This window comes from Mytilus californianus, unplaced genomic scaffold, assembly GCF_021869535.1.
Source record: "Mytilus californianus isolate M0D057914Y unplaced genomic scaffold, xbMytCali1.0.p SCAF_7, whole genome shotgun sequence".
Lineage (NCBI taxonomy): Eukaryota > Metazoa > Mollusca > Bivalvia > Mytilida > Mytilidae > Mytilus > Mytilus californianus.
Genome location: NW_026262723.1, coordinates 69,979,988 through 70,000,912, shown reverse-complemented (window position 1 = coordinate 70,000,912; position 20,925 = coordinate 69,979,988). Strand labels below are relative to the sequence as shown.

General features: G+C 33.3%; 2 long non-coding RNA genes across 2 annotated transcripts in view; one reads left to right on the top strand and one right to left on the bottom strand.

Moving 5' to 3' along the window:
* Positions 1 to 2,629: 2,629 nt before the first annotated feature.
* Positions 2,630 to 20,925, bottom strand: part of LOC127709892 (uncharacterized) — a 41,857-nt gene continuing 23,561 nt past the window's right edge. Inside the window, exon 3 of the long non-coding RNA XR_007985850.1 lies at positions 2,630 to 2,706. This is a non-coding gene — a long non-coding RNA (uncharacterized LOC127709892). The remainder of the gene's footprint in view (positions 2,707 to 20,925) is intronic.
* On the top strand, positions 16,357 to 19,676 carry LOC127709893 (uncharacterized). The gene is made up of 2 exons (XR_007985851.1): positions 16,357 to 16,557; positions 18,405 to 19,676. It is a non-coding gene; the product is annotated as an uncharacterized LOC127709893 (long non-coding RNA).

Here is a 20,925-nt window from a genome sequence, read left to right as displayed (position 1 = left end):
TTTGGCTAATATGGTCGTATTTACACTACATATTTTAATCAGAATACAGACAAACTTGTGCACCGAAAACAGTTTTAATCTATGGCAGGAACAAGAGAATCAAATTTTAAATGCATTTTATGTTTCAGAAAATATTCTGTATTTTGAGGTTCTTTTTTTTTCGTTCCACAAAAGGTGCCAAAATAAAATAAGTTTGGAAATATGTTTGAGATGTTCCCCTTTATAAATAATAGTAAGTTGTATTGACTAACTCGACAACAGATGGACAATTTATATAGGTTTCAGACTACCAATTCACCCACTTCAATTTAGAACGTATGTAAAAGTAGCCCTTCCCCGACACAAAAAGTAAAATCACAAAAAAAATGAACTCCAAGGAAAATTCAAAAAAGGAAAGTCCCTAATCAAATGGCAAAATCAAAAGCTCAAACACATCAAAGGAATGGATAACAACTGTCATATTCCTGACTTGGTACAGGCATTATCTTATGTAGAAAATGCAATATAGTGTTTTATTTTATGTCAGAGTTTACTTAAACTAACCAACAAATTTGCCGAAATGAAACTTTTGTTGAAAGAGAAATATATGTAGACCATTTTGAGCCAATATTTACTTGTGCATTAGTTTGCATTAAAAATTGAGGATTTATGCGCTCCATAGTATACTTATTTAAGATTTCTAGAAAACCAGGGGTTATTTTTAGCAATACTTGTCTTCCGAACGTTAGTATTTTGCTACAAGAGTTTAAACATAAGTTAAAAAGTGGCATGTAGAAAGGTGATAATGTGCAAATAAGGATATACCTGGTTTCTGTAAAGTAAAACTTTAGGTAAAATATTTAGAAAGATGTGAAAATTTCAAAATTTGGTTGAATAGATAGGGATTTTGAATTGGTGGTCTGAAACCTATATGCACAACAATAGATGATTTCTAAAAATTGTGTAAATGAATGCACCATATCAAATGACACTCGGGTGTTTGTTTATTGTATTACCTTCTACAGACTTAAAAAAGGAATATCAAATTCCAGAAATGTTTTTAATTTTTGTCAACCATAAAAATGCATTCAAATTTTACTTACCTAGTTCCTACCATGTCTCAAACTTTTCTATGCACACAGGTTTACAAACAATAAGAAGATGTGGTATTATTACCAACAGGAGAACTGTTTTAAAGGGACCTAATGATAACACATTAATATGAAGGAATATATATACAGCTCTCTCACAAGCAAAAAAATACTTAACTGTAAAATGTAAAGGGAACCACTACTGCATTCACACAGCACGAGTAACAAACCCCGCAGTAAATATAAAAATAAGAAGATGTGGTATGATTGCCAATGAGACAATTCTTCACAAGAGACCAAATGATAGAACATCATTATAATGGAATATGTAGACAGCTCTCTAACAAGCAAAAAAAAAACTGTTAAATGTAAGCGCATAAACTACTGGCACGCGGACTCATTCTACTGCATCCGCAAACCACGAGTAACAAACCCTGCAGTAAATATAAAAATAAGAAGACGTGGCATGATTGCAAATGAGGTAACTCTTCCCAAGCAAAAAAAAAAAATCCTAACTGTAAAATGTAGGGGTTGTCTGAACCTAGAGTTAATTTTGTGGTGTAAACAAGGCCATATTTTTCAATTCCTTCTGATGAATCTTAAGGTTCATGTTGACCCTATGGCTAAAATGGATGCATTTTCACATCAAAATTTACAGTGGAATCCCCCGTGTCCGTGCAGCCGGTGCTATCGCGCATTACATAATTTCGTCATATCCGCAATCTAATACAAATGGAGTCGTTCTTGTAGCCTGGCATCCCAGTCCAATCTAGTTTCCCGTGGCAAGTTGAGCCAGGACCCCAGGCTGTCAGTCTTTTAATTGTTTTAGTCTTCCGAAGGGACATAAAATATTAAAACTGATAAATTCAAGCATAAATTTATAATTGTAGTCCGATGATTGACCATATTTAGCCATTTTCCATTAAACAAAATACGATTGGTTAAATTTTAGTCAATTATTTTTATAAAAATGAAATATATTTTGCTCCGTTATCTTTGCAATCTGTTTGTTTCTAATTGAACTATCTTTCGTAGTATAAAATCTTTTCTGTATTCAAAATAAGCTAATTTTAGAAAGCATGCACAAAATCACCGGACATTTGCAGAATTGTCAAAACATGGGTTTCCCTAATTTTGGACACACATTACATAAAATCTTACGGGTGAAACCATACACAAAGAAGATTTCATGAAATTAAAGTATGTCATGAATTTGTTCACACACTATTATTCGATAATTGGTTTTATGAGATAACCAAAAATATAATGTAATAAAATATAATATAAACTACATACATTTTGTTAATGAAATGCATTACATTACAATGACATGTTATGACAAAATTAGGGCATTACAGATTACATGCAATACGTAGGGAAAATGTAATGCATTACAATTACAAATTAGCATTACCCCATGCATGGACATTATGTCACTCTACAAGAACACATACTTGTGTCTTCTAGTCTACTTTTCTTTGCTCCTACTTATAAATACCACGCTCTTATTATAATAATAATAATATTTTATTGAATAAAATATCAAGCATACAAGTTTACAATACACAATATACAATGCATAAAGACATATACAAACACATACTTGATAAAATAGAGCATTTGGTGAGTATAGTACCTTTTGTGTACGGAAATAAATGCTGATATTTTATCAGGGATAACCCATTTAGCTCTGAAGCTTGTTTCCAATGGGGTCCCTTTATGTAAACCGCTTATATTTTCGACATACAAAAATGATAATACACAAATTAATCTGACATAAAACTTCATATAAAAGTAATTTTAATAAAAAAACAAATTCAATAATATAAAAAGCAGTCAGAAGGAACCGCACTATAACTTTTTGTCAAGTACTCTTTAACGCTAATTTTGAATTCATTTAATTAACATTATTTGGTAACATATTCTTATCGTGTATACCATAATAATAAAAAAAGTATCTTTTTTTACTCTTAACTGGTGGAACCCAGAAGATATATTCACTATTTCTTATGAAATGATTATGACTATGTCTCACCTTTGTAACTAGGACAATGATGGTAATAAATTTTATGAACATGGTTTAATCTCAATTGTATAACACGATTTTCAATATTAACATAACCAATACTATTCAATACATTATGGTCAACTTCTGATCTATATCCAGTATTTTATTTTTATGAATTTAGCACATTTGTTTTGTAATACCTGTAAATCTATATTTTTATATTTTTTATATTTTTTACTGACACCTGCATACCATGCAGAACAGCCATAATCAAAATGACATTGAATTAAAGCTGTAACTAAAGTTTTTCTAGAATGTTCTGGTAAACATTTAACCTGTCTGTATAGGAACTCAGTAAATCTTGAATTTATCTTTTGTATAATATTATTTAAAAAAAGTTTCTCCAGAAAGAGAATTATCAATACTCAGACCTAAATATTTCAAATAATTCTGTAATGAAATCATATGATTATTACAGGTAACGTCAAAGTTACGAATTTTTGATAATTTACGTTTAGGCCTAAACAGAATAGTTTCTGTTTTCCCTAAATGAAGCAATAATTTATTATCGATCAACCATTTACTGCAAGATTCATGTTCCTTACCCAGTTTCTGAGATATAACTTCTGGGTTCTTATCAGAGTATAGTATGGTACTATCGTCTGCATATAACAATATTTTGCAGTCTTTACTAATGCTTATAGACATGTCATTAACATAATACATAAATAATAGTGGGCTTAAAATACTCCCTTGTAATACTCCACATGTAATATTTTTTAAATCAGATTCAGTACCATTAATACAAACTTGTTGTTGTCTATTACATAAGTAATTCAAACCATTTAGTACATTTGACACCCATTATTTTTAGTTTTTAATGGAAAAATGGAAAAGCAGCAATATGTTAAGCAAAAACAAACAGTAATTAGTTTGAACGGGTCAGATGATTGAGCCTAATACCTTCCCCATATAATGAAAAAATAACGAGTGGGTTGATATATAAAATACTGAAATAACAATTGAAGTGATTTTGAAGCTAGAATTCTCCTTGGAATAAATGTGTACCATAGTCTGAAATTTGAAAAAAAAACTTATATGCCCAAGTTGTTATATCTATAAAAAAATTATTTTGAGATAGATACATAAAAATGCTGCAATATGATCATATCATGATTGTATTTTGTAATAATAATAAAACATTCCATCTACGTTCATTGATTTGAGAATTTCGCTTGCCGGTTCGTAATCAACTTTTTCTGGTGGTGCCTTTAAGTCGTAGAGTTGGATTATTTGATCGGCAGATAGATTGAATGGCGGTCCTTCTCCTTCCGGTCGGTCGGCCATTTCTGAAACACACCCAGCTCCTCGTTTCATGACAGATTTCATCACGTCTGTATATTTCCCTCGCTGGTCGACATCTACAGCTTCCAGACCTCCACGGTCCAAAACACCATCAAAATTTGTTTCTAAAGTTGGACTAAATTTGAAGAAATCACCACAATAAATCTTTATACTGTTTTCTTTGTTTTCATACAAATCGTCATCTATTTCTGGTACATGTTTTGTTTCAAATAACAGCTTATTTTCATCAAAGAACTGCTTGACAGCTAATTCAATGTATTCAACTCCAACAATAGTGTGGCCCCTCTTGGCTAGATAACACATTCCAACAGGCTTGCCACATAAAGGGAAAAATATTTTAGCTTTATTCCGTTTTCCGTTATCTTGTCTAAATGCAATAGATATTTTAGATGTAAATCTTCCATATGCCAGAACATATTGTCTTTTCCTAACACTCTTTTCCATGTTATACCGGTTTATACTAAAACCGAAGAAAAATAACATAAATTTAACAAATAATATATACAAACAAGATTAAACAGGTGGAAATGTCTTTGCTGCTCAATTTATTATATCATTACCATATGCCAACTGTCTAAAGAAACTTATGAACCACGAGGTCAAAATCAGTGACCATGTTAGTCTTTCATTGATTGCTACTTTCTAAACGTCCCGTTGAGATAAGTTGACGCACATTCATGATGACATTGTACAATGGTTATATGGATTGATTGAGTGTAGCTTGCAAAACGTCTGCCAGTAATTTAATTTTGGATGTAACACGTCTTTTGTTTGGCTGAAAGTTTTTGTCTATCAGCCCGTAGACATAATTTTGTCACGTGACCGTGACGCCATCAATATTTTTCAATGACTTACTCTTTAAAGATGGAATTTAGAATTAAATTATAAGGAATGACTGTAATATTTTTTCTATCTATTAGATATAACTTAAAAACTGGTGCACATTTTTAAAATAACGCACTACGTGGGTTATTCAGTGTGCACCACATTTTTGATGTCATTTCTTCATAGACAGAAAAATTATTACGGTCATTCTTTAACTACTTAAGCCATATATTCAGGACGAGAAAAAATTAACATTTAAGCCGAAATCTGCCTAAGAATCAGGCAGTGGTAAAAATGACAAACAAAAACCCACTCAAGTTTTCATCAATTTAAGTTCAAAATGTATAATGGTGCATGAATATAACATTCGTTTGCTTTTCCTGTTCTGGTATTTCAAAATATAATTTGGTTGAAATGCACTAGAAATTACCAATTGAGGGAAGCTCACTCCGTAATTTGCTATCATTCTAACCAAAAGTTATTTATAGATTTCTTGAATTACCAGACATTCAGAGACGAAAGACCTACCATTTCTAACTCAGGATTAGGGTAACTATAAAATAGGACGTTAGGGTCTTTTTCTGCCATGTTTTGAAATTGTTCTACATTGTCTGATTCCAACAAAGACTAATACAAATATATAGAAAGATTGTGCAAGATGGGACGACCGGGATAAATGACGGGAAAATTGAAAATTAATCAGAAATGTTTATCATACAACAGCAGTAGCGGATCCAGAAATTTTCATAAGGGGGGAGGGGGTGGGGTGGCTCACTGACTGCCAAAGTGGGGCCCGCTCCAGTCATGCTTCAGTGATTCCCTAAATAATCAACCAAATTCTTCCCACAAAAAAGGGAAGGTGGGCGGAGTTGTTGCATTGGTTCCTTATCGTGCAGAGAGCATGGCATTTCTTTTTACACAAAGCATCCGATTAAACGTGCATATTCCGAACGGCTGGATTGTCACTTTCTATTGGGGTTTTGGGGAAAGATTGTAAAGTGCAAACAATCAGTCAAAAGTCAAGTCACTTTTATTTTATATAACTGATCCCTATGAAAACTGAGGTTTTTAGAGGGATCAACCTAAAAAATAGATGTGTCAGAACAACATGCATGGCCCCGCTCGCAAAAACAAAGCTGGAAGCCATTATCAGGAATGGAAATTTGAGAATGAAAGTCCGTATAACTGTTATTTTCAAAGTCCAATTTCGGCACAAATCAGTGGAACAGAACCAAACGTAAACTCGATCTGTATCTCATCATAGAAGACTCACGCATTAAAATCAGCTCAATATGAGAAGGCGTTTTGAAATAAAGATTGTACTTAAACTGTTATTTTCAAGAAATTTTCAAAGTCCAAAAGCCCGTCACTTCGGCGAAATATCAGCGGAGCGGAACCAAACGTTATCTCGATCCTTAACTCATTAAAAACTGATCCCATTCATTTTTTTAAAACAACAAGAGTTTTGAATTTATAAAAAAACTGAAAAAATCATTACCATCAAATACTAACCCTGAACTGACCACTTTATATTGTTTACCAAAAATACAGATCGCCTTACGGTAGTTTTTTTTACCTTGTAGAACTCTATAAAGCCGTATGCAAAAATGTTCGTGACTTTATTGTTCAGCTAAAATATGGTGTCACATATCGGTTTAAAATTCAGAAATATAATAATGGAACCGATTGTTCAAACTCCCAAGTGCGAATGAATACATTATCACTTTAAAAATAATAAGGTTATATAACTAGAGGCTCTCAAGTGCCTGTGTCGCTCACCTGAATCCACCTTTGTTTTGGAAATCATGTAAAAATAGATTAAAATCATAACAGATACCCTAATAAGGATTGAGGCCAAATTTGGTTTAATATTGGCTCCGTAATTTAATCAAAAGCAGAAGACTTTTGTAAATTTTAAAGAAATACCCAATAAATTCATTGAAATTGTAGAAAATGACTTTGTAAGGACAATAACCCCAACAAGATGTCAATTGACAATTTTGCTCATAGTGACTTATGTGTAGATCTTCTTTTCTTGATATTTTTGCAGTTTAAGTATATCTTAATCTATAAAGATACATGTATTAAGGTCAAGATCAGCACCTCATAAGGATCATTTATGCCATGTTTGGTTTCATTCCATTCAGTGCTCCTCTAGAAGAAGCATTTGTAGGTATTTCCCATAGGATCTTATGTTAAACTAAGTCCCTTGCTGGCGGCCATCTTTGATGATGGTTAGGCTACAAAGTAACAACACTTGGTCAGCACCTCATGAGGAACATTCATGCCATGTTTGGTTTCATTTTATTCAGTGGTTCTCTAGAAGAAAACATTTGTATGTATTTCCCATAGGGCCCTATGTTAAACTTACTCCCCCTGCTGGCAGTCAACTTGGATGACAAATCAGCCACAAAGTAACAACACTTGGTCAGCACCTCAAAAGAAACATTCATACCATGTTTGGTTTCAATCCATTTAACAGTTTTCTAGAAGAAGACATTTGTATATATTTCCCATAGGGTCTTTGTTAAACAAAGTCCCCCGTTGGAAGCCATCTTGGTTGATGGATTTGCTACAAAGAAACAACACTCATGCCATGTTTTGTTTCATTCCATTCAGTGGGTCTTCAAGAGAAGACTTTTGTATGTATTTCTCATAGGGTACTTGTTAAACTAAGTTCCCCGCTTGCAGCCATCTTGGATGATTGATTGGCAACAAAGTAACAACACTTGGTCAGCACCTAATTAGGAACATTCATGCCATGTTTGGTTTCATTCCATTCAGTGGTTCTCTAAAAGAAAAGATTTGTATGTATTTCCCATAGGGTCCTATGTTAAACTAAGTCCCCGCTGGCGGCTATCTTGGATAATTGATCGCCTACAAAGTTACAACACTTGGTCAGCACCTCAAAAGGAACAGTCATGCCATGTTTTATCTCATTCCATTTAGTGGTTCTCTAAAAGAAGACATTTGTATGTATTTCCCATAGGGTCCTATGTTAAACTAAGTCCCTCTCTGGCGGCCATCTTGAATGATAGATCGGCTTCAAAGTAACAACACTTGGTCAACACCTTATAAGGCACATTCATGCCATGTTTGGTTTCATTCCATTCAGTGGTTCTCTAAAAGAAGACATTTGTATGTATTGTCCATAGGGTCCTATGTTAAACGAAGTCCCCCGCTAGCGGCCATCTTGGATGATTGATCGCCTACAAAGTAACAACAATTGGTCAACACCCCATAAGGAACATTCATGCCATGTTTTATTTCATTCCATTTAGTGGTTCTCTAAAAGAAGACATTTGTATGTATTTCCCATAGGGTCCTATGTTAAAGTGAGTCCCTCTCTGGCGGCCATTTTGGATCATGGATCGGCTTCAAAGTAACAACACTTGGTCAACACCTTATAAGGCACATTCATGCCATGTGTGGTTTCATTCCATTCAGTGGTTCTCTAAAAGAAGACATTTGTTTGTATTGTCCATAGGGTCCTATGTTAAACGAAGTCCCCCGCTAGCGGCCATCTTGGATGATTGATCGCCTACAAAGTAACAACAATTGGTCAACACCCCATAAGGAACAATCATGCCATGTTTTATTTCATTCCATTTAGTGGTTCTCTAAAAGAAGACATTTGTATGTATTTCCCATAGGGTCCTATGTTAAAGTGAGTCCCTCTCTGGCGGCCATTTTGGATCATGGATCGGCTTCAAAGTAACAAAATTAGGTCAACACCTCATAAGGAACATTCATGCTATGTTTGGTTTCATTCCATTCAGTGGTTTTCTAGAAGAAGTTCAAAATGTAAAAAGTTAACGACGTCGACGGACGACGACGGACGACGGACGCCAAGTGATGAGAAAAGCTCTTTTGGCTTTTTAGGCCAATGAACTCAAAATGGGTTATTGGCAAAAATCCTCTACTTAGAACGTTGTTAAATTTTAAATATAATTCCTCATCAGAAAGGTTAAAACCGTGAAATGCATAACAATCTTACATATATTTTGTGGCGGGGCCATAACTATTCATCTTCTGGAAATGTCAATAACAAAACGTTGCTTATATTGACATAAATATGTGCACTTTAAATAATTTTATATGTAATTCAAAATAAATATATTTTGCACTTTATATGTATATTCAATTTGGGATATTATTTCTCAAACGGGTTATATAATATGTGAATTACCCATCTGGGCGAATCGTCTCAACCTGTTTCATATGATTTTGAATTAAATACAAAAAAATGCCACTTTGAGCGGGCTATATGTATTTGATAATTGAATAAACGCTATAATACTGTAGGATCCTAAGATTTCATAAAACATTTTTTAAGATTGAAGTTAGAGAATTTCGCTTTACCTATTTAAGGTTCATCAACACCTTTTGGCTAATATGGCCGTATTTACACCACATATTTTAATCAGAATACAGACAAGCTTGTGCACCGAAAACATTTCAAATCCATGGCAGGAACTAGAGAATTAAATTTTAAATGCATTCTATGTTTCAGAAAACTTTTCTGTATTTTGAGGTTCCTTTTTTTTCGTTGCACAGAAGGTGCAAAAATAAAATAAGTTTGGAAAAATGTTTCAGATGTTCTCCTATATAAATAATTGTAGTGAGTTGTATTGATTACCTCGACAATAGATGGACAATACATATAAGTGTAAGACCACCAATTTGAAGAAATATATGTAGTCCATTTTGAGCCAAGATTAACTTGTCCACGAGTTTGCATTAAAAATTGAGGATTACAGCTTCCAAACCTCCACGGTCCCATACACCATCAATTTTTCTTTCTAAATTTGAAGAAATCTCCACAATAAATCTTTATACTGTTTTCTTTTTTTTATACACATCGCCATCTATTTCTGTACAGGTTTTGTTTTAAATGACAGCTTATTTGCATCAAAGAACTGCTTGACAGCTAATTCAATGTTTTCAACTCCAACAATCGTGTGTGAAAACATTTCAACAGCCTTGCCACATAAAGGAAAAAATATTTTAGCTTTATTCTTCTTTTCCGTTATCTTGTCTAAATGCAATAGAAATTTTGGATGTACATCTTCCATATGCCAGGGCATATTGCCCTTTTCCCAGCAGTCTTTCGAGTCCATTATATACCGGTTTATTCTAATAACATAAATTTAACAATTAATATATACAAACAAGATTAAATAGGTGGAAAATTCTTTGCTGCTTAATCTATTATATCATTACAACATGCCGACTGACATAAAACTAGGTCTTACTACATCTATCTAGAAAAACTTATGAACCACATGGTCGAAACAAGTGACCATGTTATTCTTAAGATGATTGATTTTATTGCATCTTGCTAAACATCCCGTTGAAATAATTTTACGCACATTCAGGACGATAGTGTGCAGTTGTTATATGAATTGATTGAGTGTAGCTTGCAAAACGTCCAATTCGCCGATTCAGAATTTAATGGATTCTTGGTAATATTTTAGAAATTGAACACCAAAACGTCGTGATTGGTTGAAAATGTCCTAAACAATGGAAATTTAACCAATGATGTAAAGTTATTTTCATTTTGGGGTACAAATAATAAAATTACACATTTTCCTTTAGATTCCTAAACGGCCAATTGCAACTATTTTAGCCATATATTCAGGACGAGAACAATTTAACATCTAAGTGCCAATCTGCATAAGAATCAGACAGTGGGGAAAGCATGACAAACAAAAACCCGCTAAAGTTTACATCAATTTAAGTTTAAGTTCAAGATGTATCATGGTGCACGAATATAACATTCGTTTCCTTTTCCTGATATAAGATATAATTTGGTTGAAATGCACTAGAAATTACCAATTGGAGGAAGCTCCGTTATTTCCTATCATTTAACCAAAAGTTATTTAGAAATTTCACGAATTACCAGACACTCAGAAACGAAAGACCTACCTTTTCTAACTCAGGAGGGTAACTACAAAATAGGATGTTAGGTCGGCGGGTTTTTTTCGGCCATGAAATTTTTGAAATTATTTTACATTGGCTGTTTCAAAGACTAATACAATATACATTCTGCAAGATGGAACGACCGGGATAAGGACGGGTAAATTAGAAATATTCAGGAATGTTTATAATGCAACAGGTCACCTACGGACCTCCAATAAATGGAGTTGTTGGATTGGTTCTTTATCGTGCAGAGAGCGTGGCATTTCCCTAAACAAAGCATCCGATTTAACGTGCCAATTTCGAACGGCTGGGTCAGTTATAAGGCAAGTAACTTTTGTTCATATGACTGATCCCTATGAAAACGTCAGCTTCTGGAAATGTCAATAACCAAACGTTGCTTGTATTGACATAAAAAAAATACCCTTGAGAAAATTTTTGATAAAACATTCAAAGTCAGTATATTTTGCATTTTAAATGTATTATCGTTTTCATAACAGTGTGGACGCGACCATTTCTTGGCGCGCTCAGAATACCAATTGAGTGGTTCAGACTAGGTGAACGTTCGTCTGTAACGCCCACTTATCACGTCAAACTTATTATAGACATTTAAACTGTGGGGTCGCCAAAGGTTTTCAATGCCTGAATAAAATAATTCGTAAACTAGCACAGGAATAAACCTTGTGTTTTGAATACTATTGAATACTTAAACATTCTTTACTGGCGTGTTTCTTATGTTTTGATAAACAATTATTTATGATATCGCACGTTCTTTAAACAAAAAAAAATAATTCAACTAGCTTTAAAAGTTACATTGCACGTGTTGGCTATTATCTTTTTCGGACGTCAAAGTGATTTAACAATGCGGTTGTCTAATTTTTTTCACTTAGTATCTTTTAACTTTTATCTTGTCTAAATATTTATTTTAGAACGAATGCATGATCAACTTTAAATAGCTGTGTAATTACAAAACATAGACAAAATATACTTTTTCGTACTTGCGAGATATTTTACAGTAAATAGCTATGTAGACGGACGGACGGACGGACGGACGGACGCACACACACACACACACACACACACACACACACACACACACACACACACACACACACACACACACACACACACACACACACACACACACACACACACACACACACACACACACACACACACACACACACACACACACACACACACACACACACACACACACACACACACACACACACACACACACACACACACACACACACACACACACACACACACACACACACACACACACACACACACACACACACACACACACACACACACACACACACACACACACACACACACACACACACACACACACACACACACACACACACACACACACACACACACACACACACACACACACACACACACACACACACACACACACACACACACACACTGATAGATATTGAAACACAGAAACCGAAAAAAAATTGAGTACAATTTTAAATTGTAAGGGGCGACCATTCCTGATTCAGTTAAAATAAGTGAGGAGGTGAATGTGCAAGAGGACTTTGAAATCAGTATGAATAACAGGAAAATAATCATTTATGCAGAAATGTCTTAAATATACGTCCTGAAATAACTGAGTAATACCAAAATTCAATGAAATTACCTGCTTCATTTTTAGTTAAAGAATATAGATCCCGTAACTTTTGTTATACTTGTTCAAAATCTAAAATAAATACCAATTTCAACAAAAGCTACTCTCTGAGTAACTTATTGAAAATAAAGCAGATTTTTCTCAAGAGAAAAGCTAATAGACTTTTAAGGCCAACACCTGTCGAAATACACGATATTTGTATGTTACAGATGTATAAACCCATCCATAAACGGTATATACGTACGTTTCATTTCTGGCCTAATATAATATCCGACTCCAATCAACGTAAATTTTGCACATAAGGCCGGATTCATATGCTTCTTGATATTTCCACGAGTTTTGTTTTGTTAGAATGATATTTAAATGTTCACGAAAATCTTATCGTTGGAGTCTTCGATGGGAATTCAAATTTGTTCCGTGCAAAAAATTATGTAGCCCAGAGGACTAAACGGATTTTTATGAAGGTCTAATGTTCTTATTACCAACTAAAATAATCTTAGTATGAAAACTAATCGTAGGTTACTCTGCATCAACTCGTACGAATAAATGTTTTCGTATCTTTTTAATGAGCCACAGAACGTTTGTGCAAGAAAAAACATAACTTTTTTCTCTCGATTACTTGGTGATATCAGCTATGAATATACTACTTCTTTCAAAAGAAACTTTTCGTTGTGAGTATATAGATATATTCAAAACAAATTCCTATAAACTTTCATTCAAAACCTTTTATTTTATGAATGGACATGTCGTAGAAACATGAGTTGTTATTGGCTTTGAACTAGCTGTCAGTAACTGCGAGTACTCTCAGATCTATACTTAGGGTCTTTTTTGTTGTTATACCCTGCAACGTCCTGTCTGTGTTTTTGTTTGACGTTTTTCTTTGTATCGATCTGATGAGTTAAGCCTTTTTTAACAGATTTTTATAGTTTGTTCTTATGTTGTGCTGTTACACCACCGTACCAGATTAGGGGGAGGATTGAGCGCTCACAAACATGTTTAACCACACCTCATTCTTTATGTGCCTGTTCCAAGTCAGGAGCCTGTTGTTTAGTGGTTGTCGTTGGTTGACGTCTGTCATATTTGTTTTTTGTAAATTGTTTTGTTATAAATTAGGTTGTTAGTTTTCTAAATTGAATTGTTTCATATTTCTCATGTCGGGGCCTTTTATAGCCGACTATGCGGTATGGGTTTTCTCATTGTTGAAGGCCGTATGGTTGCCTCTAATTGCTTACATCCTCTTTATTTGAACTTTGATGGATAATTGTCTCGTTAGCAATCATACCACATCTCCTTATTTTTATATATATGTGTAAAGATAATAATTACGTACATCCCCATTGGGTGGCCCCTGACATACTGAAATTGTGCGAAGTCATTGTCACGGTGACATTTGAATACCAGGTGTCCACACTGTTATGAAAATCATTCTATACCCAATTTGGGATATCATTTCTCAAACAGGTTATTTAATATGTGAATTACACATCTAGGCGAGACGTCTCAACCTGTTGAATATTCTCAATATGATTTTCAAATAAATACTAAAATATACCATTTTGAGCTGGTTATATGTATTTGATAATTTGAATAAGTACGATAATGCTGTAAGATCATAAGATTAAAGTTAAAGAATTTTGCTTTAGCAATACAATACAATATATGTTTATTTCAATTAAAGTCCCTTAGGGGGCAATGACAAAGATACAATCATAATTCAGTTATACAATTAATACAGTACAAGAATACAAGTAGTTTATTAAGAAAAAAAAATAGAGAAAAGAAAATGAAATATGAGTTTAACAAATTTGTTTTAATAAATAAGATTAAAGCATTAAATTATTTACAGTGAGTATGAATAAAGTAACTCAATTTTTTTTACTGATGTGTCCTCACAGTTCATTACCTAAAAGAACTTTTCTAGTGGATTCTTGTTGGCAAAATTATTACATGACTGAGATATAGTTTTATAAAAATTTTGTATTTCGCTCCTCTTCAAATTTGGTGCAATGAAGGAGAAAGTTTATCTCATCCACAACCTCATTAAAGTCACACTGCCTGCAAAGTCTAATGTATGGAGGGATACCCTGGTATCTGGCAGTTTCTATTTGCAAATAATGTGCTGAAATTCTTAGTTTCGTTAGACTCATCTTATGCTCAAAATTACCGACAAGAGATAAATAATTTTCAAATCCAAAATTTACCTGACAAGTTGTGTAAGTACGAAATTTCGATTCTGAATGTTTTTTTTTATATGATTTTCTAATAGTTTCAAAAAAACCTCTTTTACATGCCTTTTTAGTTTGCTTTTTGAAATTTTCTTTCTCTCAATCCCTGTAATATTTAGAAAGTTTGGTAGTATACGTGGAAGTGATCCATACCAAGATTATTTCACTTGGTTATATAATAAACTCATCATAGATACCAGGATGGAAAGATAATTTTTTGTTTTGTTCATAATATATAAAAAAAAAGATATGGTATGATCGCCAATGAGACAACTCTCCACAAGAGACCACACGACAGAGACATTAACAGCTATAGGTCACCGTACAGCCTTCAACAATGAGCAAAGCCCATACCGCATAGTCAGCTACAAAAGGCCACGAAGTCTATCATGTAAAACAATTCAATTGAGAAAACTAACGGCCTAATTAATGTACAAAAAATGAACGAAAAACAAATATGTAACACAGCAACAAACGACAACCACTGAATTACAGGCTCCTGACTTGGGACAGGCACATACATACAGAATGTGGCGGGGTTAAACATGTTAGCGGGATCCCATACCTCCCCCTAACCTTGGACAGTGGTGTAACAGTACAACATAAGAACGAACTATAAAAATCAGTTGAAAAAGGGTTAACTGATCAGATGAATACAAATAGAAATACATATAACAATAACACGTGGACGTGACCGGGTACTTGTACATCCCAATAACAAAAAGACTCCAAGTACAGATCTCTGAGAGTACTCGCAGTTACTGACAGCTAGTTCAAAGCCAATAACAACTAATATAAAAAATCATGCATCTAAGACTAAATCTATGACTAAATAAGCATTTTTAAGCAAGTGAAATTTATCTAGATGTTCATGTCGGTTCCAGTATAAGAGAGTATTGTTTATACTATCATAGAAAAGTGAAAAAGTTTACATGACCAATTTGCATAGAAATGTTTGCAGCAGGTTTGAAGAAAATACGCATGAGAAAGATTAATTTGCAGGTCTGCAGCAAACACTCATTTGCATATAAACGTTTGCTAGAGGTCTAGAGCAAGCACTCATTTGCATGATAAATTGTTTGTGGCAGAATTGCCGCCCATTTGCCTTTTAAATGTTTGCTGTAAGTCTGTAGCAAGTTTGCAGCAGACTTGCTGCAAATATTTGCAGGAGGCTGATTTTTTTAGTAAGTGTAGTGTACGTCTTTTAAATATATTGTATAACACATTAAATCATGGAAACCATATAGTAGACTTGATTAATTGTGTCTAATGGTGTAAAGTTAAAAACAAAGCGTACATGTTTTAAATATAAATAAATTAAATATAGATGTTTTCATTTAGGCTAGATACACATGAATAAATGATGTTTGTTTTCACAGGTACTGTTTATGTACATAAGTAGTTCTATAATTTGACTAATGTTAACACAGACAGTATCATAGATGACCTCGAGAAGCTGATCATAAAAACTTGCACCTTGATAACTGGTGACAGGTAAGCGTTGTATACATCTATGAAATACTTTTTACAGCGAATATGAATTGATTTTTTAAACACCGAAGTGCTTCTTTAAATTCGAGGTGCCTTGTTTGGTTGTGTAATATTTGGTTAGATAGGTAAACAACTACATGTAAAGTTTTGTTAATTCACTTTAGGGGTGCATAAAAAGACCACCAATATTTTATAATTTACAATATCATGTCGGTCTTAACAAGGAGATCCAAATAGAATCTTTGTGAATGTTTTGTTCATGACTATATTATGGGTTAGTGCCCCGTGCGCTACGTTGCAAGGTTCATATAAATAACGGGTATCCATGCGTCTGTCCGTCTGGTTTTGTAAGCGCTTTCACATGTACAATTCTTGTCAGATATTTATAAAACTTAAATTACAGGTTCATATTTATCAGCAATGTCTCGGACTAGTTCGAAAATCAGTGTTGATCAACTTTTTTTAAAGAGTCATGCCCCTTGGAAAAATTAACTTTATGAAAAACTGCAATTTAAGCACTCTTATGTGTACAATTCTTGTCAAATTTATATCAAAGGTTAATATCAATAATGTCTCTGACAAATTCAAAAATCTTCATTTTTTTTATAATAGAGGTTTCATCATGGCCCCTTGGAAATATTAATTTGCCAGATTTTTATGAAACTTATATCATAGGTTCATATTAGCAAAGTCTCAGACAAATTTAAAAATCAGTGTAGATCAACTATTATTAAAAGAGGAATGCCTCTTAGAAATATTAAATGTAAAATTGCATTGTAAGAACTCTCAAGTCTTCATTTCACTAAGATATTTATAAAAAGTTTTTTTTGACAGATAAAATATGTGCAACGCGGGGGACATTGGAACTCTGTTCTTTTATATATTTTCCTTACCCTTGTAACGCTTCGTGACCCTCAGAACGGATGGCACTCGTTTTTTTTCACGAGCCTGTTCCCTGTGAAGTGTGAAGTCGCATTTTCATCTTGTGCTATGAATGCCTTTTTTCTGCCGCGCAAAAATTTATTTGCACTTTTATACACGATTGATTCCTGCATTTTCAAATTTGTGTTGCAGAATATCCATTTTCATTCCGACTTATCCAAGGTTATTTCTTTTCAGGACAGGATATTCATTTTCAAAACATCCTGGCCCCCAGAAAATCAAATGTTCGTCCTTTAAATGATTATAAGATGTAAAAACTGAGTAAAAATTATATAAGAAATAACAAAATTTTCATAACATTTACCTGAAGTGTTGAGATTATATATCGGCGTTCAAGTACTAAAAATATTAATGAATTGCAAGATTTTTCAAAATATTACGGAAAATTAAAATGTGTCATTTTGATTTAAAATGTATTTTTTTGACTAATACAAAATGTGGATGTTGCATGTCTTAAGAACGCTTCATTTTATTTTTGCTAAATATTGTTCTATACTCTGTGTATAAGAGTGCTTAAATTGCAATTTTCCTTATAGTTAATTTTTCCAAGGGATATGACTCAATCGACACTGATTTTCGAACTTGTCCGAGACATTGCTGATAAATATGAACCTGTAATATAAGTTTTATAAATATCTGGCAAGAATTGTACATGTGAAAGCGCTAACAAAACCGGACGGACAGACGCACGGACGCCCGGTATTTATATGTTCATCGCAACGAGTCGCACGGGGGACAAACCCATAAGATAGTCAAGAACAAAACATTATCGTTTTATCAAAAAGATTCTATGTGGATCTCCTTGTTAAGACCGACATGATATTGTAAATATTTTACTCTATCTTTTAATTAATTAATTTGTTTTTGGTAACACGTGGCAGAAACAGTAACTTTCGTTTATTTTATAGATTGGAGTTAAACATCGACGTACGGAGTTTCCAAAAAATTTCAAGAAGTAAAAACCCATTGTACCACAAACATATGTTGATTTTTTCCCCGTCATATTGTTTGCTGTAATGTTAGTTGTTAACATCGTTGGATATGGATATAGAATGTACCTACAGGATTATTATTTGTATATAGACATATATAGAAATCATAACTAACCTAACCGGAAAGTGGGTATTTACGGGAGAAAATATAGACACCAGTGGTTTACCGATGTTCAAATCCCAAAAATTTATGAATTAAGAAGACAAAGATAACATACACAAACCTGAGGGAATCGCATAGACGTCAAAATGAGCGATGATGCATATGCTGATTACCATGATGACGACTATGAATGGATCTACGGACTGTTGCTATTATATTTTGAAGGCAGAGAAAAGTATAAACTCTTATTGCGTAACAGAGATTGGCTAGTATGTGAAAACATATGAGAAAACATTACGTTTTCTATGTCGAAATGTAAAAAGATGATTCTTGTAGTTTCTAATAGTTTTGCGAAATGTGGATGGTTCATTTTGTAACCATGCAGACACTATTATTATTAAGGTACTAAAAATGTTTTCGAATTTGTTCATTTCGTAAAATGTAAAATAATAAAAATACCGAACTCCAAGGAAAATTCAAAAAGGAAATTCCATTATCAAATGACAAATTTAAAAGCTCAAACACATCAAACGAATGAAAAACAAATGTCATCTTCCTGACTTGGTACAAGCATTTTCTTATGTAGAAAATGGTGGATTAAATTTGGTTTTATAGTTAGCTAAACCGCTCACTTGTATGACAGTCGCATAAAATTCCATTATATTAGCTAAATATAATAATTCTTTATTGCAAAACAAACAAAAACCAATGTTGGTTATAGAAATACAGACACAAAAAAAAACATAAGAAAAAACACAGCAATAATAATGTACATGTTAAAAACAGTTATTGGTCTCCTTTCCTCAGTTCTAATGATTCTTTAATAAAAGAAACGACTGCTTTTATATCATTGGGTATGGATGGATTTAGTATAATCGCAAGTTTATCAATTAAGTAAAGTCTATTAAAATTGACATATTTTTCGATATAATATTTTGAAAAGGTTCCTCTATTATTTTCATTAATTTTACAGTTAAAGAAAAAATGGAATTTATCATCTAAGATATTACATATTTTACATTTTCTTTCATTTCTTGGTACTCTTGTATATCTTCGAGTTTCTATTAAAAGTCAATGATCGCTTATTCTAAATTTGGTTAATACTTTTCTTGTTTCTTTGTTTGGGTGATATAGGTAGTATTCCATTTGGTTATTTATATTAGATTTAAGAAATTTATATAGATATATTGTATTATTTTCATTCAGGTTGTTTATTTTATCATTGATAAAAGAGGGACGAAAGCTACCAGAGGGACAGTCAAACTCATAGATCGAAAACAAATTGACAACGCCATGGCCCAAAATAAAAAGACAAACAGACAAATAATAGTACAGATGACACAACATATAAAACTAAAGTCTAAGCAACACGAACCCCACCAAAAACTGAGGGTGATCTCAGGTGCTCCGGAAGGGTAAGCAGATCCTGCTCCACATGTGGCACCCGTCGTGTTGCTTATGTTATTACAAATCCGGTAAATAGTCTAATTCGGTAGGTCACATTCGTGAAAAGGGAAGGGTATTGTAGTTACGACATAAGGAACATATCCGATTTCATCTGTGAAACGGTGATTTCATAACGGTCAACCAACTCGTGATGGCGTCCGTAAAATTTACGACGGGATGATTTCAACTTCACCATTTGGAACTCTTGGTTTGATTGCTTCCTTGTGAGCAGCAATCCTCTATCAAGGAAATCATGATAGGAAATACAAGCCCGGGAATATCGTATCAATTGGGAGATATATTCTCCGGATGCAGGCGCTGCTGGAATGTTGCTACAAAGAAATGGAAAGTTCACAATTGGGAAGCTGAAATCATCTCTTTTGTCGTGAAGTTTTGTTTTCAACCGACCCTCATGGTCAATTTCTAGATGTAAGTCAAGATATGAGGCAGACTTAACTGTATCTATAGTATCCTTTATCTCTAGTTCGATGGGATAGATTCGTTCAACATAGTCACCAAATTTTGTATTATTTAGTGAGAGAACATCATCTATATAGCGGAACGTAAATTCAAAGGATATTGCTAACTTCTTATCTTTCTTCCTTATTCGTGATAAGAGTTTAATAATAGTTAATAGAACATTTTTTTAATTGGGATTTTAACTTTTAGTCTGTTTTAAAGTTTGATGTCAATATTTATTTCTTGTGACACATTTACCAAGAGTATAATCCTTCAGTATCTAAATTTTTTGTTAAGTAAAATGCGTCATTAAGAAGTGGGTTTGAATTTTCATTATCTAATCTTGATAGGTAAATCATGGTTTTAGTTTTTATAAAAGTTTCTAATGGCAGAAGTCCTTGTTCATTTCTAACAGCTAGATTTGTTGAG